This window comes from Octopus bimaculoides, unplaced genomic scaffold, assembly GCF_001194135.2.
Source record: "Octopus bimaculoides isolate UCB-OBI-ISO-001 unplaced genomic scaffold, ASM119413v2 Scaffold_159804, whole genome shotgun sequence".
NCBI lineage: Eukaryota > Metazoa > Mollusca > Cephalopoda > Octopoda > Octopodidae > Octopus > Octopus bimaculoides.
The window spans coordinates 1-5,323 of NW_026360317.1; positions in this window are offsets into that span (position 1 = coordinate 1).

Genomic DNA, 5,323 nt, shown 5'->3' on the forward strand with positions numbered 1-5,323 from the left:
ACACACACACATACACACAAACATACATACATACATACAAATCCATGTACAAGGCTTTGGTTGGCCGAAGGCTATAATTGAAGGCACTTGCCCATGTGGTTGGGAAGCAAACTTCTTACCACACAGCCACACCTGTGTTTAAATTAAATTTAAATAACTTCATACATTTCACTGAATTTACCTGTATACACCTGTAATTAGAGTAGTTCTGAAAGTACTATGATTTAAGTAAGAGCCTTCAATTAATTTTTTACCTAATACCGCCTTCAGATATCGATCTTTTGCATTGACCTGAATAATGATAACAATAATAATTAGAAGAAGAAGAAGAGCATTGAAAAATACTCGTCGAGTTTGGTTCGATTTCGATTTCGCTTGCCTCAACAGGTCTTCGCAAGCAGAGTTTAATGTCCAATGACGTAAAGAAAATGGTGTTGTAGGAGTGTACGCAGCACATGTACTACAGCACTACTATGCATAGCTTTAATACTGAGATTGAAAAGCAGGGACAAATGATGCCTACCTAATCGACAAAAAAATAAAAAATTTTGCATTTTATGCAGAATAATCAGAGTAAACTTCATAGTTTTATTGAATTTGGTGCATATTTTGCCATAAAAGGAAAATGTTGCTATTGATCTATTTTATTCAAGATAGGCACTGCCTACCTTACCTGCCTTGGTGACACGTCCCTGCTGTATACCTACTTTTGCACCACCTCTGTATAATAAGAAGTAGTGAAGAATTGTCTACATTATTGGATTTTCAGTTGAACTTTAGTACATGTAAAGCAGGTGTACCAAGAATAGTACAAGATATTGGAATTTATTAGTGCCTGAAGAAAACTGCTAAACTTATTTATGCACCACCATACAATAATTAACCACTAATATCATTAACCACTAATAACATAATAATCACATTTACTAATATAAATACACAGATGTACTTACAATAATGCTGTACTAATACAGGAGATTCATCAATATAATTATACAGAATTCATCACTCACCTTGCTGATAAATTAAATTACAGGTAATTTAAAATTTCAGATAAATAAAATAGAAAAAGAAAATGCGAAAAGTTTAATTTGAAAATAAAAATATTTTATAAAAGTAAGATCATCATCTTCATCATCATCATCATCATCATCATCATCTGCCTGTCTGTTTTCCATGCTGGTATGGGTTGTGGTTTGGCTAGAGCTGACAAGCCGGAGAGCTTCACTAGGTTCCAGTCATGTGTTTTTGGATTGTTTCTATGGCTAGATGCCTTTCCTAATGCAACCGCTTTTTCAGAATGTACTGGGTGTTTTTTACGTGACACCAGCATAAGTACTTCCTATGTGGCACTGGCACAGATGATTTTTAGGTGACGTAGGCACAGATGCCTTTCACACGGCACCAGCACTGACAGGATCACTGAGTAACTTGCAAGACATTAGATAATATTTAAAAAAAAAATTTGTGGAAAGTTGTAAACGCCTGATGCAACCTTGTAGAATGCACATCTAAAAGTTATTTCAAAAACCTGTCCATTAAGAGCAGGGATGCTTTCCTTTTATGGTGTATTCTTTGTACAGTCTCTTGTGATTGGCTTTTAAAAAAAAAGTTTCCCTACCTCTTTCATGGAAATTGGTTGGATTCAAAAATATATCATTCTATCATATCTCTTTCTCCCTCAACTGCATTGTAATATCTGCTTTGAAATGCAAATGGTTTTATCACTTTTAACCCTTTCGTTAGCATATTTCTATTGAGATGCTCTGTATTTCTTTCAATTATTTTAAATATAACAAAGAATTTAGTAAAATAACTGAGTCATCATTAAGCTAGTGTCAGGAACATAGATTAGGATTAAGGTTTGGTGGAAGATTTTAATTCAAAACTTATGAAAACAAGACATTTGTACTACAGAGCCAGAGGCGATTTCAGCTGGGTTGGTAACGAAAGGGTTAAGAATTGCTTCTCTATTGTATATTTTAACCCTTTCATTACTATATTTATTTTGAGATGCTCTTTGTTCCTTTCAATTACTTTAAATATAACAAAGAATTTAGTAAAATAACTGAGTCATCATTAAGCTAGTGTCAGGAACATAGATTGTGACTAAGGTTTGGTGGAAGATTTTAATTCAAAACTTATGAAAATGAGACATTTGTACTCAGAGCCAGAGCTGGTTTCAGCCAGGTTGGTAACAAAAGGATTAAGGATTGTTTCTCTATTATATATTTTAAGCCTGTCACAATTTGATGTCAGGTGAAAAAAAAAAGAAATGAAAAAATGGCATTCACAGTATTCCTATCTAGCAATCAAGTTATTGCCACCACTTATCATCCAGTCTATTTATCAAGAAATAATTCATTATCTGATTCATCTGATCTCACTATTATCTGCTGGCGTAAGGCTACCCCATCTCTCTCTACTCTAGCAAGTGTTTATCTTATGAAGTTACTTATTGGGTGGTATTGGATGGATTGGTAATCTAGGAATGTGCATAGTTTTGGGTGGCGTTGAGAAACATTAACCCATTCGTGCAGAAATTTTTCTAGTGAATGAAATTGCCTGAAAATTCACAGATATTATTATTTTGACCTGAATAACAACTGAAAAAATATTTCATTGAAATCCGTTTGATACAGACTGCATACGTGTTAAAAACATGTTTCATTCTTTGATATAGATCATAACACAAATCACAATTTGTATCAAGTATTTGTTTTATACCCTTGTAAATTAAGGGTCAGTTTAAACGGACGATCGGCATGACTGGGTTAACATATTGCTCTGGAAACAACTGGAAATAAGTTTACATGAGCTTGGTTCCTAAACCATATGGTTCCAGGTTCAGTCCCACTGTGTGCCACCTTGGGCAAGTGTCTTCTACCATAGCCTCGGACTGACCAAAGCTTAGTGAGTGGATTTGGTAAATGGAAACTGAAAGAAGTCTGTCTATTTATATATATATATATATATGTGTGTGTGTGGGTGTTTTTGTGTTGATGCTTATCCACCACCACCCCTTGACAACAAATGCTGGTGTATTTATGTCCCCATAACTTACTGTTTCAGCATAAGAGACCAATAGAATAAACACTACGCTTTAACCCTTTCATTACCAAACCGGCTGAAACCACCTCTGGCTCTCAGCACAAATGTCTTGTTTTCATAAGTTTTGAATTAAAATCTTCCACCAAACCTTAATCACAATTTATGTTCCTAACACTAGCTTAATGATTACAAAGTTACTTTACTAAATTCTTTGATATATTTAAAGTAATTGAAAGAAACACAGAGCATCTCAAAATAAATATAGTAATGAAAGGGTTAAAAATGGAATAAATCCTAGGGTTGATTTGTTCGACTAAAACCCTTCAAGGCAGTTCCCCAGCATGGCCGCAGTCCAATGACTGAAACATGTAAAAGGCAAAAAAATGAGTGCTGCAAGTGTGTATGGCTTAGCTTTGCTAATTTACCGTTTGGTTGTAAATTTTGTTCTTGATTATGAACTGAATATTTGAACCCCTAAGCCACATGGTGTCATGCATGTTGCAGTAGTATTTAAAATTTTTGTAACTCCTGTATATTTTAACAAATTTCAGTCTGTTGGGGTGTCAGCCATCACTGGTGAAGGATTTCCTGAATTCCTCAAACTTGTTGATGATGCTACAGAAGAATATAAACAGTAAGTTGTTTCACTTTTTCTTTCTAGTAATTCGTTAATCTGTCTATGGTTTAATAATTCTCAAGATTATCCAGAAATAATGGTTTCTAAATTGGCACAAAGTCAGCAGTTTTGAGATGAGAGGGGTTAGTTAATACCACTTACCCTAGTACTTGACTGGTATTTTATTATATTGGCAATGGAAGAATTAAAAGCAAATTTTCCCTCAGTTGGATTTGAAACCAGAATGTAAAGAGCTAGCTTCTGCTCTTTAGCATTTTGTCTGGGTTGCTAACAATTTGGTCAGGTTGCCACCCTGGATTAACAAAAAAATGGTAAGAACAACAATTCTTTCTACTGTAGGCACCAGGCATGACATTTTTTGAGGGGAGGGGTCTAGTTAATTACATCGACTCTGGTGGTTAACAAGCGAAATGCCCATCATGCTAATGGTTCTGCCAGCTCGCCACCTTTAAGACAATAGAAAGCCATATACGCAGAAAAATGAAATAATAATAATAATAATAATAATAATAATAATAATAGGCGCATGAGTGACTGTGTGGTAAGTAGCTTGCTTACCAGCCACATGGTTCTGAGTTCATTCCCACTGCGTGGCACCTTGGGCAAGTGTCTTCTACTATAGCCTCGGGCTGATCAAAGCCTTGTGAATGGATTTGGTAGACGGAAACTGAAAGAAGCCCGTTGTATGTATGTATATATATGTATGTGTGTGTATATGTTTGTGTGTCTGTCCCCATAACATCGCTTGACAACCGATGGTGGTGTGTTTGCGTCTCCGTAACTTAGCGGTTCGGCAAAAGAGAATGATAGAATAAGTACTAGGCTTACAAAGAATAAGTCCTGGGGTCGATTTGCTTGACTAAAGGCGATGCTCCAGCATGGCCGCAGTCAAATGACTGAAACAAGTAAAAGAGTAAAAGAGAGTAATAATAATAATAATAATAATAATAATAATAATAATGATAGTAATAATAATCCTTTCTACTATAGGCACAAGGCCGGAAATTTGTGGGGAAGGGATTAGTCGATTGCATCAACTCCAGTAGTCAACTGGTACTTTATTTTATTGGCCCCAAAAGGATGAAAGACAAAGTTGACCTCAGCAGAAATTGAACTCAGAATGTAAGGATGGGCAGAATGCCGCTAAGCCTTTTGCTTGGCATGCTAACGGTTCTGCCAGCTCGCTGCCTTTAACTCTTTTGATACCAACCCGGCTGAAACCGGCTGTGGCTTTGAGTACAAATGTCTTGTTTCCATAACTTTTCAATTAAAATCTTCCACCAAACCTTAGTTACAATTTATGTTCCTAACACTAGCTTAATGATAACTAAGTTATTTTACTAAATTCTTTGTTGTATTTAAAATTAATTGAAAGAAACACAGAGCATCTCAACAGAAATACGGTAACAAAAGAAAGCCATATACTCAAAAAAAAGGAAATAATAATAATAAGAAGAAGAAGAAGAAGAATAGACATGACAGAGTTGAGACCTATATACACTGGAAGCTATGCCAACACTATGGAATAACAGAAAAAAGATGGTATAGGCACATGCCAGAAAAGGTTACAGAAAAATTGGAAGCTTAAGGCGGTGAGCTGGCAGAGTGGTTAGCACGCCGGGCGAAATGCTTAGC